This window comes from Apteryx rowi, unplaced genomic scaffold (assembly GCF_003343035.1).
Source record: "Apteryx rowi isolate R43461 unplaced genomic scaffold, aptRow1 scaffold_33, whole genome shotgun sequence".
In the NCBI taxonomy this organism is placed as follows: Eukaryota; Metazoa; Chordata; class Aves; order Apterygiformes; family Apterygidae; genus Apteryx; species Apteryx rowi.
The window spans coordinates 347,106-361,877 of record NW_020449752.1 but is presented as its reverse complement, the minus strand read 5'-3'; the positions used below and the strand labels follow the sequence as shown (position 1 = coordinate 361,877).

The following is a 14,772-nucleotide window of genomic DNA, read 5'->3' as shown; positions in this document are numbered from 1 at the left end:
GATGCTGCCTTTGCCCCAGCCATCGAACAGGTCAAACAATTATAGAAGCCTTCTCTTTATCAAATTCATTTACAGTGGTAGCTCGCTAAGCTCCTGGGAGAGAGATGAGGAAAAGAACTCTGAGAAATGCTACTGAAAGCTTGTCTAAACTCATTTGAAGAAGAGAAATAAAATCTTGATGTGTAAGTCTGTCTGCAGCTCCAGCAGAAGGAAGCAGATGTAAGCGAGCCTGTCCATTCCTTCTGAAGCCCTTTGAGCACCTGGAAGGCAGCAGGTGCTGAAATCATGGCTCAAGGTGGCACCCTTTTCTCCCCTCCCCCTGTCCTGCTAGCGGACAAGACATTTGTACGTTATTAAGCTGTGGAAAGCATACTGTGCTTTGAAACTGGATGATCCAGGGCACTGTACAGAGCTGTAAATCTCCAGTATTTGCTGTGAGAATCTTGTATAATGTCAGAAATGTCCCCCCTGCCCCTCCCTGGGCGAAGTGATCCAGAGCGATTCTAGCCTGAGTGACGGGTTGTACCTTAGGGGTCGTTGAGGTATACGTGCTGCCCCTGCTCTGTGAAATCTGCTCTTCTGTAATGTGGCGGGATCCTGAGACAGTTATAGTTGTATGCACTTATATGCCCTATAGAGAGAGGAGAAGGTATAATATCATGCAATATAAATATTATACATTTGGCTTCCTATTCAAAGTTTCCTTTTAATTTCACAGGTTTCTTTTCCTAGACTTCTTTTTTCCTACTTCTTTAGCCTGCATTCAGCTCTCATGTTTTATTTGTAAATGAATTGTCTTTGCTTCTACGTGATTTATTTATTTATTTATTGTTCTCTTTGTCTGCCAGTGAACGGGCATCTCTCACTGTGCTTTAGTTGCAGTTATTTTGCAAGTCAGCTCATGGGCATTGTCCTATTTCACTTATTGCCATAGTGTTTTTAGTTTTCCTCCTGGGCCCGCTAGCTTACAGACTGTCTAACTCTGTGTAACATGGATGGATACATTCAGATACAGCATTAAAAAGGCTTATTTTGGAGGTGCTACTGAAATTTGAAATTTCTAAAATTTGACCATAAAACATGCTAAGAGGCAAAGCCAGAAAAAAAAGCATGCTTTGATATTTGAAAAGATGGGTGAAATGAACTGTAAAATCCTCACTTGTTTTCTGTTGTTCCATTTGTTGTTTTTCCACATAAAGATTTCCTTTCCATTTCTTAAGACTTCCAAAATACAGACCCTTATTCAAAGTCTTTTGCTCCCAAAAGAAGGTCTTTTTGTAGGCTTTGACCTGGGTCCATCTCCTATCACAGCTGCAGCTTCTTTCCTTTGAGGTAAAGCCAAAGTCGGTGAAATAAATGTCAGCGCTGGAGATTGAAGGCTTCATCTTCCCCACAGGAAGGGGTTAACACTGGCAGGGGCAGTTCACATCCAGCTTCCTGTCCAAGGCAACACAACAGGATCGTTTCTGCAGGCGAGATGCGTCTCTCATCTCCTCCGACCTAGCCTGGCTTCTCTTTTGAGCCTGCGAGGAAGCTGTGAAAGGGAGGATTGGTGTACTGGGTCACTTGTCTCCTGGGAGATCCTCCAGCTCGTTCCTTCCTTTTACACTGTGCATCAGCCACAAGATGTTAAAGCCTTTTGGTTTGAACTCTTACTTCCCCGGATGACCCAGAAAGGACAGACTGAGTAGCTTTTTAGGAAACAGCTGCATAATATTCACGGAGAGCGTATTTTTAAGTAGGGCATTTTAAGGCAGAAAAGCTACCTTTAAAAAGGAAAGACAAATCCGCATTTAATCCCTTTAATAAACACAATGTTCTGGTTCATTGCAGTTTTCTCTCTCCTGTAGTGTTCAGCTTCACCAAACAATACCCACAACATTTGCTATAAGGGCATTGAAATGTGCTTGGCAGTTCCATTCTGCAAAGCCTTGATAATTTTTGTCATTGATCCAAAATCTTATACCAGTTCACTGACATGAGGTCACTCTAATTTCATTCCATGGTTGCTGGTAGACTTTTTTGTCCCGTCTGCCCTCACCCCCTGCCCAGTTCTCTCCCCCACCTCGTTTTGTTGGAGGTTAATCACTGTGTGAGGTAACTCCATCCTTGGCATGTCCTGTGATCTGGAAATTTTGTTGCTAATTACTGCCTTCGCAGCGGAGAAAGAGTCTGCAGAGTCCTGCCCTGTAAGTGACTGCACTCCTCTGTGGTTGGACTTGCATGTAGGACATTGCTGGCTGGCCATGAGTCTAATGGGGATTGACCAGTCTGAGTCTGGAAGAAAAATGGACTATTTATAATCTAGAGTGTCTACCTAGAAAACGTGTAGTGCTCCATGTGCTTAGCAGCAGAAGAAAAAATACCTGTCTGGAGGGAGACTGTCCTGCTTTTGAGAAAAGCCCAGGCGATTTTTCCTTTGAGCACTCGGTACTCGGTGGGGGGGACAGGAATGTAGAATTGAGGCTTGCACAGAGTGGCTGAAACAGCCCCCAAAATCTTGCTTGGAGGATGAAATTTTCTTTTCTTTTCCCTTTCTGGTCACGTTTTACCACTGGAGTTACTCAGCGAATTAATAGGTATAGAAATGCAAAGCTCTTTTCTTATTACACGCCATCGATCTGATTGCAGTGTCATTAATTGAAAGACTCGGGAAATGTGATGGATGGTTCAGTTCAGGATTCCACATTCGTTTTGGCATAGCCCTGCAGGAGAAAAGCTGCATGAAGCTGATTGAAGGGCTCTTTTTGTCTGACATGAATTATTCTTTCATTGTCAAACCTTGTAACAGCATTCAGACATAGAGAGATTTACAATGTGAAATCCTAAATGGGGTCTATTCTTAAAATAAAATTAGAAAAAAAGAGAGCTTTATCTTGCAATGTTCAAAATACCCACGTTAAAAAAAAAAAACAAAAAACTATTTCTGCAAATTAAATCTCTTCTGCAAAACCCAAGGGGCTGGTGTTTCTCACATAATTTTAAATTATTCCAATGGTAAGGCCTTAAATGAAAGAACAATTGCTTTAATCACATAACTGTTGTCAACATTTTTATTACATTCAAATATATTTGTTTGTATGGAAAGGTTTGTTTGTTTTTTTTTTTCAACTGCTGTCGTTTACCTAGCAGACTGATTTGTCTGTTAATCTGTGAATCCCACTTGTCCTATAAAATTAGGTGAGAGGTTCTTTTTGTTTGGGGAAACCTAAGTGGACATTATTTAAATGCTTGGTTTTAAGGAAATGATTCTGCATTTTAGAAAACAGAAAATTACATCGGTATCGTTGTATGGTGAAAAGATTTCCTCTCTTTCCGGTTCGTTTCCAAAGGCAAATCTTACCCAATAGCTTTGTGGATTTCATTTTTTGTTGTTGATCTTGGACAGTTCTGTTGCTCTATTCCTGTTGCTCTTTTGTCTGTTTAAGAATTTGTGCCGTGCGGTTGGGAATTGCCTACATTATGAAACTAAACAGTTAAAATGTAGCACAAAGGTGCGGTTCAGCTTTGCTTTACACATGATAACATTTGTGAAGTTGATGAAGAGTTTTGAATGCAAAATAGCCACCCAACTTGCAGTCTCCTTTGAGAATAAAATACTGAAATAATATTATACAAGATCTGAATCAATGTCTTGGCTATTACAAATGCTGGAGTTGGTAGAATAGCTAGATTAGGCAGAGTAGACAGATTAGATGAAGAAGAGCATTCAATTATGTTACATAGGATTAGTGGGGTCTATTCATCTGTTTTTGTTGTTTTTAAAGAAAACTTATTTTATCGGTATGTGGTGTGTTTAAAGGAGCAAAGGCATTAGGAATCGGACTAGGAGCTAGAAGAATTTGATGTGAAATACAGTAATGAAAATACCTAGTTTTCTGGTTTAACTACCTTACTGTCTTACTGATGTATCTACCTAAGTGTTGTTAGTAGATAGAGAGTCACCATAATGATTACAGTTTTACTATTCCATTTAACTATTTTTTCAACCACAGATAAGTATTGAGTGATTAGTTTGTGTTTGAACTCCTAAACAAATGCTCCTTTTCACCTGAGATGTACATTTGCGGGCAACAGACTGGCCCGATAAAAGAGACGAGTAATTCACATTAAAGTGGGAAATAGCCTTTTCAGACACGAGGAAATAAAACGCTTTGATGGGAAATGTTGTTCTCGCCCCCCCACCCCCACCCCTCCTCCTCCCTATTCTGCATGTAATACCCTCACGCACGTATATTTTAAGGTCTCATTGTTCAGTGAAGGGCGAGATTATTTTGTAGTTTTTGTTATGCTTTTGTCTGCCTGATGGGACCTTTGGCAAAGGGACCGTGAGCAGGGCTGTTGCTAGTGGAGTCGCAAACACCGCCAGTGCTCTGCTTGTTGTGTTAGTCCTATACGCGGTGCTTTTCTTTCAGCGAGCAAAGAGCCTACGCTAAACTCTGCGCTCGGCATATTGGAAACCTTCTGTCTCCAAAGCGCCTGCAATTCCCAACAGCTAAGTTTTGAAATGAACTGCATGGCGGGTCAGCACAACACCCGTTTAGCACCATTTCTTTTAAAGCCCGTTATTGCTTTACTTTACGCTATACAGTCAGCTCTGGGATGCTTGCACTCAGGGCTTCTCTGGGTAAAAGACATGGTTTTACTGCAGCTTTTCTTTAATCTTGCTTCATTGTGGCCACCTGCTCTGTGGTTCGCAGTGGCTAGCTGTAATCTTCTAGCCACTAGCCTGCTCTTAAGGGGTGAGGGAGCTGGGGAGTTATTTCTTTAAGGACGTATTTCTGTTGTTTTATTTTCAAGGACTTTTTTTTTCCTTTAAGCCATGTAAATCTAAATAAATTGACAGTTTCTCAGAGTCCAAAATTGGGAAGAATGTTTTTCCTTTGGTGTCATTAATTAGCCTCCCAAGGAATCTGATATAAGTAGAAAGAGAGCTAATTATATAGGGTTAGGCAGCATATGTCCTTGCAGGACTTTGTGAGCGTATTATGCATGAGGAAAAAATGCCTGCTTCTCAGCAACGAACTATTTCTGTCAAACTGCTTAATTTTTAGACTTTTATACACTTCAAAATGTGGAGTATTATTTCTGCAAATTAAATTGCAATTTGGATCTGTAGTCGCACTTATCAATTTGGTGTAAATAGCATTCACAGAATATGTTGTCACCTTTGAAATGCTCTCTGCTCATGGATAGTAACCCAGCTCTGTCTCATCTTCAGGTGTAGTCAGGGTGGTGTTCGATTTTTGGAGCTTTTTTATTTTATCATTTTTCTATTTCATTCGGGGCTTTTTAAAGTCCATTTTGACTCTGTCAGTTTTTAAAAGGTAAAGCTCATTTGTTGAGATTAAGAAGAAGGAGACAGTAAAAGGTACCGTATCTTTCTTCATAATTGTTTGACTTAAGTCTGAAACATGTGAAAAATAAACCCTTAAAATGTTCTTAAAAATAACAGTGGCTTAATTAAAAAAAAAGAAAATAGTAACAGATTTTTTCTCTTTTTATGGACTTCACTTCAGGAGATTAGGCATCCTCTCTTAGTCTCATCTGGAATAATCAGTTTCTTACCTAATATATATGATATAAGCAAATATATCTACTTCATTTGCATCTTTAACTCAAGAACAATTGATCAAAAAATGGAAGCACTGCTACAGATCAGAAAATCTTTTCTTTTAAAGCCTTTAAGTCACCATTTATTTCCATCTAGTCAAGCTTAATTTCCTTTTATTGTGTTGTTCAAATGAAAATATACAATGCCATGTCTAATTGTGTTACCATTCACATTAATAACCTGTAACTTTACATAACAAAGAGCAAGAAGCATCAAAAAGGCAGAAACAGATGCAATTATTTGTTGCCAGCTAAGTTACTGTACGTGACCCAGGTGCTGTAGTACTATTTGCATGTGTTTCTCACCTTTGTTCACCCAGACACATGGGGATCTCAAGCTATTGCTGACTAATTGATAGTTGTAGTAACTGCTATAGGCTCCTTAGATTAGAAATGCATGCAGACGTGTGTCTTGATTCAAACATTAAGGAACACACACTCTCACTTACTTACATGGGCAGAAAGTCTTCATACTATTAGAGGTGTGTGATGGAGATAGCAGGACATAAAACAGAAGAGAGAGAGAGACACACACACACAGAGACAGAGACAGAGAGATGGCATGCAGCATATATACCCCTACAAATAGTTCTAAAATGCGTTTGCAAATGCAGAAGTCTTCAGAACCATCCAACAGTTCAGCACACCCTTTTTATCTCTTCTCTGCGGGACGTCTCCATCCAGATTACTCGAAAAAAGCGGAAAAGGTGAGAGCTCTGCCATCTTAGCTCTGAATTCATCTGATTTCCTTTTTTTTCCCCCCTCTCCCTTGTATTCCTCATGCCATTGTCCATTCTTATGATGGCAGCCGCCCTTGCTCTTGAATGCAAGTGTCACAGCGGGAGCAAAAAGGGTTCAGGGCTGCATTGTCAAAGCCATGGTTGCCTATTGTTTCTTAGCCTTTCACTGCTCTGCTTTTCCGAGCCTCTTTCCCTATCAGTGGCCCCTGTCAAGGGGAGGAGTAGGGAGAAAATTGCAAGAGTTAGTCGTCCTTTTTATTGCACACTGTTATGATAAACAGCCCAGCAATACATCCCACAAAATTAGGAATTATAACGACGGGACGGGGGAAAAATTCTTTGTAGGTTTGCGTTTGTCGCTGCCCTTATGTCAAAAGCTTGGTTTCTTAGGAAGGACTTTTGTATTGGTGTTTTGCCCAGCAAAAAATAGAGGCAGCTGCAAAGTGAACAGTGAGCTATTTAGCCACAAGGTAAAAATTTCCTGTTGCTATTTGGATACTGATGCTTTTCAATTTTAAGACGGGGTTGGGGGGGGGAACATGACTGAAGGCATTTCTCTAGCTGTCCATCCATTCATCCATCCATCTATATTTTCTGTTTTAAAGGAATTGAAAATGATTTTTAGAAAAGCCAGAGAGACTCTGCAACTTGGTTTTATTTGAAAATGTCTCAGTGTAGAGTGAGGTTTGTGTTTCAGGTGATTGAATCTTATGCTGGAAAATGAAGGGGAAATAACTGTCCTTCTTGTGCCAGAAAGTGCTGGTTTGTCAGGTCATGTAAAAGTAAAATCTTGTCACAATTTCTCCCTTTCATGGGGGGGGGGAAATGTATACAGGACTCTACTTGACATTTATATATGTGTTTGATTGTCTTGTGTGAACAGGCCAGCTTTTCCGGTGTTCAAAACTTTAGGGAGGTTACAAAGTCATGGCCTCAGAAGTTTTTTGTTTTACTGTGTCTGATATTAAGCTGTTTAAAAAAAGAAAGTAGTTCTAAAATATGGCTTCCAGGAAGAGTACAAGTATATTTAAATAATCAAGTTGTAAATAATTTAGTAATTTCACTTCCAGTCTTTTTGGTCTTAAAAAAAAAAAAAAAAGTAAAAGAGAAGCGATTGGAATTTTGGTTTATGTTTTTAACTGTTTTTGTAAATGTAAACATCTTTTCATCCCGTATATTTATACTTACCAAATGAAGTGTAGAGTATATTCATCAGTTTTGGGATTTCATTTTTAAAAGTCTGTTATTACATTATTTTGACAGAGCTATTACCAGAAATTACAGAAAGAAAACACTTCAGAACATTCAAATATGTATTTTTTGAGTCTGAATATCTAAGTTGTTGCAAATGTCTAGTAGTATTTTACCATGCCTAATAATAACTGGCAGAGTACGTTCACTAATGTAAATGTGGTTTAAGCCTTAAAGAAGTTTGGAGAGAAACAGACCTTAAACTGAATAGCTAGGCTCCTGTTTTGTGCTTAAGAATATCTAGTTGTTYGAGTCTCCCACATGATTAATGTTTGTTGTGAATTTGCTTTGAAAGAAACGGGCAAAGGTATTTCACCTGAAATCATTTTTCACTACAGAACACTGGAATATAAGTGGTTTGATGAACAAATTCTCTTAGTCCACATACAACTTGCCTTGCCTTTTATTCTCCATATTAATCTTTTTACACATACGTTGTCTTGCATTGCCAAGTTTTAGGTCAAGTATGTGTCTGTTTGGAATATCTTTAGAATTGAAACTTTTTGAAGAAATGATGAAAGAACTCTGGCCTTGTTTAAAATCAAACTCTGAATGCAACTGAGGCCACCCTGAGAGCACAATGTTTAATTTCCATTCGACATCTGCCTTATATTTACCACTGCAGACCAGTGTGTGTGTGGAAGGAGCACTTATCATTGATAAAAGTTTGGTGTATCTATTGTTGGAGGTTGTCATTTCTGTTCTCTCAATCTGGACTGTCGTTTTGTAAAATCTTTTGTCACTGGAGCTGAATGGAAAACCTGGAATGTGTAAGACRTTAAAGAAATGGGGAAGAGGATTCGAATGTGTAGAGCAATTCTGGTCGCTTGACTCTTTGAGGCAGATGGTGCCTAATCCTGATTTTCCCTACTCTAGTGTAAATAAGGCGCTGTCCCTCTGAAACCATTGCTGAATGCTGATGCAGCATCAGAATCAGGCCTGAATCACTACTTTGCTTTTTGAGACTGCGGACTTTATCTTGCAGTGTTTATGCATGCAGAGCTCTCATTTTACACTTTTAATGGTAGATACCCACTGAGTGACTTCATTCTGATTCCAAACACAAGGGTGTAGATCTTGAACTTCAGTCATTACTCCAGACTCACGCTTGTTTAAGTGAGATCAGAGTCTGACCCTCTGAGATCTAGGAACAAATATTTGATGTGTTTTCTTCAGATAGGTCTAGGTAGGAAAATATTATCCTCTCCAAAGCACTGGGGTGGAATTCTGAGTTTCTGGACTTCTCCACAATGTCAGTGGGAACATAATATTAATGATTAAGATGTTATATTTGCCTGGAAGAAGAAAGATTTATCTAGAGCATAGGCAGCAACATTTGGACCCACAGAAGTATTTTGTTTCAGAAAAGGGTAATTTGGGGGAGTGACTGGAAAACTGTTACAGTCTTGGGATTAAGGCTGACAACTGTTCTGGAGGGAAGAGGGAAAACTTCGTTCTGTGCTTAACTTTTTAAATGAATTTTATCTCCTTATTTGTCAGGCTGACTTGTGTTCATGTTGCTTTTAATTAAAAAAAAACACAACAAAAGTCTTTATTTTTTTTCCAGGCCACTGTAATCTGAGGTTTAGGCACTCTGTATGCAGAGAAATAGCTCTAGACTCAGGCGCCTCTTTCACTGAAATCCTACAGGGAGAAGTTAAACACAACCCTTACAGTCCTGCTCTACATAGGAATAAATTTCTTTCTCTCTCTCTCTCTCTCTTTTTTTTTTTTTTCTTTCCATAGGAGTAATTTGATGACTTTGGTCAGGTAAATGCTCAAAAACAAGAAGAAAGGGTCATCTGCATTGCATTCTTCTGGAGACAAGAGTCAGGGCCAGAAGTCCCACTGAAAGACCTACCCACGACACGGGAAGAATCTCACCTACTGCCTCTAGAGACTTCATCCTGCATTGAGGTGCAGGTATGTACCCTGCTTGAGCAGGGGGGTTGGACTAGATGATCTCCAGAGGTCTCTTCCAACCTCAACCATTCTGTGATTCTGTGATTCTGTATGTATCATTTTGCCCTGATTAATCTTCACTGGTGAGTCTTTAGAAGTCCTTGCTCAGAAGAGGTGAGAAGGGTGAGAAACCCACATAATCTTTCCAAGAAGTTTGGCAGTGAGTCTGAGGACCAGTTCTTGTACTCCCTGATGTGTATATTCGCACACTGCCACAGGCTGACATGAGATTACATAGTCATAAAGTTGATGGGTTTAGATAGTCCAACATACAAGGAAAGCTACCGTTAGTGAGCCGTGTCAGGGAAGACCTGAATGACCATTGGAATGGTAACCTTTTACTAATTCCAAATCTATATCCAGTTATCACTTGAATGACACAGAACATTATCAGTTTAAATCATTGATTAGGCAACTCAAAGCACTTGCTAGCCTTTTGGGTTTCACCAGCCTCCAGAATTGAGCCACTGCAGTGAATTTTATGTCCAGGTAGACTTTATGTCAYGGGCAGCATCTTCCACAAAGAGCTTCACTGGTTTCCATATGATCATTTGTAGAATCAGATGTTATTCAATAGGAGCAAAGTGATTCTGGCTTCGCAGGTAGAAAATAGGATGGTTACAGCCCTATTAAAAGGGGAGGCCTCTGAAATAAGACGTGGATGACTACACCGCCTTCCACTGGGAACAGACGGCTTGGAGGAACTCATTTAGCATGGGAAGTTGGGAAAGAAAAGTGGAGTGAAAGCCTAGCTGTGCAATTATTCTACTAATGGGTAAGATTATGTTGGTTTTCAGTAAATCAGTGCAAATCTGTGGTTAACTATGCCTGTTGAAAAGATTTTGAATACAGAGAGTAAGGGAACAGATGCTTATCTGATGAAAACTGCTGCAGCTTTGAACAGCAATTGGAGATCTGCTTCAGTTGCAGGTTTGAGGCAGATTGAAGCTCCTATCTGACACTGTCAGGGACTTTGTATTGCTTGATCTAGTCTTACCTGATTTTGGGAGAGTTTTGAGCTGGCAAATTTGACTCTTCCTTATTCAAAACATGTGACAGGGATTAACAAAAACAGAACTTGAAAAGCCGTTAGTCCGCACAACCAAAAACTTTCATATGACAGGAAAGAGAGGCAATTTTTTTAATAATTACTAATTGCTTTTTAACTCAGTGCAATCACTATATTTTGATATTGTGTCAGAAATGCCTCATGTTCAAATATCAGTCTTAACTGAGATTTCAGAACATCATTTCAACTTTGCAGAATGTCACTTTGCCACAAGGTGCTTTTAGAAGGAAAATTATTTGTGGTATAACTTTAATTTTATTTGTATGCTTGAAATCTAGTCAGGTGCTTTCTCCAGCCTCTATGTGGAATCCTGCTTTTGTTTATTTGATGACAGTTTTTTGAGCCAGGGTAGTCAGTGATGAAACTATTCTGCCTGTGTTGAACATTTTGGACATTCATTTTGTTTCTCTACATTGACTTTGACTATGATGACAGGATGTTAAAGAGCTTAACCTGGGTGTGAGCTTTTGGTTTAAAATGGCAGTACACTGATTGTGTTTCTACCTGCCACTTGTTCTTTTGATTCTTTTTTCAAGCTTTTTACCCTTGGTTTGAGAAGGAACTGAAGGCTAATGGAAGACATTTGTCATTTACTAGGACCTGTCTATTTTTTCAGTTGCTACAGAGTATGCAGTTATATCTGTAAGATTCAAAGAGGCCTGTTCACTCTTTTATTGCAGTGAAAGTCTACCTCTGCACTGTTAAAAAGTTTGCTCATCCTTCCGAGGTCTTCAGTGTCATGTCCAGCTTCATCTTGTATGACCGTATTACTTTGCCAAGTGATAAGGGAACGAGATTAAGAGACTACAAAACATGATGTGTAGGGAGAATCTAGAATCAGACAGGAGGACATTGAACACAGGTGTCATCTGGCCCCAAGTGTCTACTGAGTGTGCCAGTGTTAAATGCTGAGAGAGCAATAAACCAGTTGCAAGTCACGGTCTTTATTACAGAATTTACCTCAGACTTTGTTAGGACATCATATCAAGTGATTTCATTTGCCCTTGTTGTATACTATTTGGATTCTATATCAAGTGGTTAAAAAATACGAATTCAGGTAAAAGCAGCAGCTCAGAAAAGTGCCCAGTTGGCTTAAAGATTCAGGAACACAGAGTTTGCTGAGTATCCAAGCCATGGAAATCAAACAGTGATCACGATGGCCAGTGGAGGGTTATGTCTTCCTGAAAACACCGCAATGAATGAGGGACTGAATAAAGCCCTGAGTAGCTTAGCGTGACCTTAAAGCTGAGCCTGTGTTGAGTGGGAGATCCTAAGGCCCCTTCCAACCTGGATTATCCTTTGATCCTGGTAGATCAAGGTGCCCTGATGATGGGAAATGATGAGCATCTGCAATTTAACTCAGGTCAGTGCAAGTAGCAAGTCTTCGAAATGTGCCTTGTTAAAGAAGCCGACACTTGTGAGCACTGAACTTGTATGTAATACCACCTCTTCTCCTGGCAGCTTGTTATTGCAGTACACGATATTAGGGAAAGTCATGAGAAGCAGCTTCATGTCTGGTATGGTCAGACTAACACAGCTGCCATTGTATGTTGGTGTTGGATCTGGACAGAGGGTGCTCTTCAGTTGTACCAGCTGAGGTGAGGTTTAAATCGGCACTGAGGTCCATCATCCATTAGGCTGCAGGTTGATGGACATGGCGATAAGGTGATGATAAGGCAATGCTGATGTGGGCTCTGCTGTGGGAGGCTGGCTGAGGCAAGGCTGCTTCCTCTCCCTGAACGTCTACAGTTCAGGGGGAGCAGGGCCAAGCTAACTCTTTGATGCTGTGATGTCCGTGGCTTATCTTGGCTGGGAACTTGCAAACCTCGTTGGCAGGTGTTAATGGAGGGATGTGAGGCTTCCAATTTCTTGTTAAATCTGTGTATTTTACTAACTAGTATCTTACTAATAGCAGGAATTACAGGTACTGCGTGACATGTGCATGAAAGTAATACAACATCACATTTCCACAGGCTGAACTGTCATACATCTGAGATATCACTGTAAACAGTACTTCAATTCTCGAACAATAAAGATACCATGGAGACATAATCTGAGACCAAGCCAGGAGAGGGTCAGAACGCTGGGAGGAGTAATCTGATGAATTTGATTTCTATTTTCCTTTTGGACAATATTCTTGTATCTGTTAAGACTAAAGGTCCTGATATCTGCCTTGCATGTATATGTCACACTGTCCCCATTTGCATATCTGATGAATATACAGTGCTCTATTTGCATATTTTGTCTTTGTATTAGGAACTATTTTTTCTTTGTAGTTTCTATACTGGTTTCCTCTTTGAATTATCAGGAAACAGGTAATATCTGATAAAACAAATAATTTAACAAACATTTAAGTGTCTTGCAGTACCTCTTTTACAGACCCTACAGGACAAGCTGTAGGTTCATGTCTTCTCCAGGAGACTTGCCCTATTTTTCTCTTACATGATCTTGTTTTAGCAATCCCTATTAAATTCCCAGTAGCTGGAGCTGCAGAAGCTGCCTTTTGCCTGTACTCTTATTTCTGGTGGTACTGCTGATTCTTTTCCTCACAGAATAGTGGCAGTCCCATGGTAACAGTCCTTGTGGTGCCGAGGCAGGGAGGGAGGCACTTTGCCCGTGTGATGTTACAGAGTTGGCACTTGAGCTTAGGCAGGAAGGATGCATCTTTGGGATGGTGCTAAGGTAGGCGCTGAAGCACTTTACTAGGCAATGCTCGAAGTTCCCCCGGCTCAGCTAGGTTGCTCCAGTTATGGACTAGAGCTTCATGCTTGTGAATACAGCAGTTGGGAGTGGAGCATAAGGGCTAGGAGTCTGTTTGGGCAGACTCTCAAGTCCTGCCAGTATCTCCTGCTCCCCTGAGAGACAAAATACGCTCTGGGGAGGAAGTTTCACGAGATTGCATGTGTGAGGTTGTCTTTTCTGAATTGTGACTGGTCATGTAAACCACTTGACTCAATCTCTCTTTTTGTGATTCATGACTGGGTGGTGCTTGTGAAGCACAGCTTTTGGATTTGACTTTGTGGAAGAATCCGGCTGTATAAATCTGACATATCTGAAGTAAAGACTGACTTTAGGTAACAGGTCTAGATCGTGAAACATGTCTTTGTTGTAATAGCCACCCTTATTACAATAGCCTTGTTGTAGCCAGTTTTTACACCTGAAAAAAATGTGTAAAAGGATAAATGATTCTTTAGATTCTAGAAGTAGATTCAGTACTATATGAGCCAAAGTTAACTATTATAGGTAAAGTGGTTAAAATTTTGTAGAAGGAAAATGTGAATAGGGAGGGAGAGAATTGAAGAAATGCAAGCATGATTTGAAGGCAGTAATTAATCCAGCATAGAGGTTAATTCAATAGTTAATAAAATCATGTTGTGAGTATTCAGTCATTAAATATATGTAGAAAGATAACACATCACACAGGATATACCTTCTGCCTTCAGTGCTGCACAAATGGGTGTTCTTTCAATGTTTACATTCCATATATTGGCCTGATAGTTTCAGTCATTAAAACAATACATCTGTTTCCAAGGACACAGATCCCTGTTTTGGAAGCCTCCTTCCAGAAGGTGATAGAGAAACCTAAACCCTGGTAAATGATCTTTTGGGCCATCTGGTTCTTACTTGTTTAAAAAGCTGCATTTAGAAGAGTAGATTAGACGAGCAAGTCGGTGACAAACCTTCATTGTTCTGAGGTTTAAAATAAACTTGTTGTGGCTAAAGATGACAGTGTTAGTTTCCCAGAATGCATGTTGTCATTTCAGTGCAGTATGCTTTATCAATCAAGCTGTGATTAATTGCAGCAGGGCTGCTTACAATTTGAAAGACTGAAATGTTAATCTTTCCCTTAATATACAGATCATATGGGAGCAGGCTATGCATACAATTAGTCCATAATCCTGCAAAGACTTCTGCACACATGCGACTGTGCTCATATGAATAGTCTAACTGAAGTCATAGAAACTAAACATGTGAGTCAAGTTCTGCAAACACATGTTTGTGTAACCCACTGGTGTGTGTGTGATATATGTCCCATTTGACTGGCAACTTAATAAGTGCTACTGACCTGTGTCTGTGCCCTTTCATGCACTTAAACAGGCACACAGAAATACTAGTTTGGCTGGCCTGTTGATCAGC

The 14,772-nt window shown here is 39.9% G+C and overlaps 1 long non-coding RNA gene across 8 annotated transcripts in view; it reads left to right on the top strand.

Moving 5' to 3' along the window:
• Positions 1 to 14,772, top strand: part of LOC112968959 — a 165,744-nt gene that overhangs the window by 32,467 nt on the left and 118,505 nt on the right. For all 8 annotated transcript variants that reach the window (XR_003254507.1, XR_003254503.1, XR_003254508.1 and 5 more), the window contains one exon: positions 9,351 to 9,527. This is a non-coding gene — a long non-coding RNA (uncharacterized LOC112968959). The remainder of the gene's footprint in view (positions 1 to 9,350; positions 9,528 to 14,772) is intronic.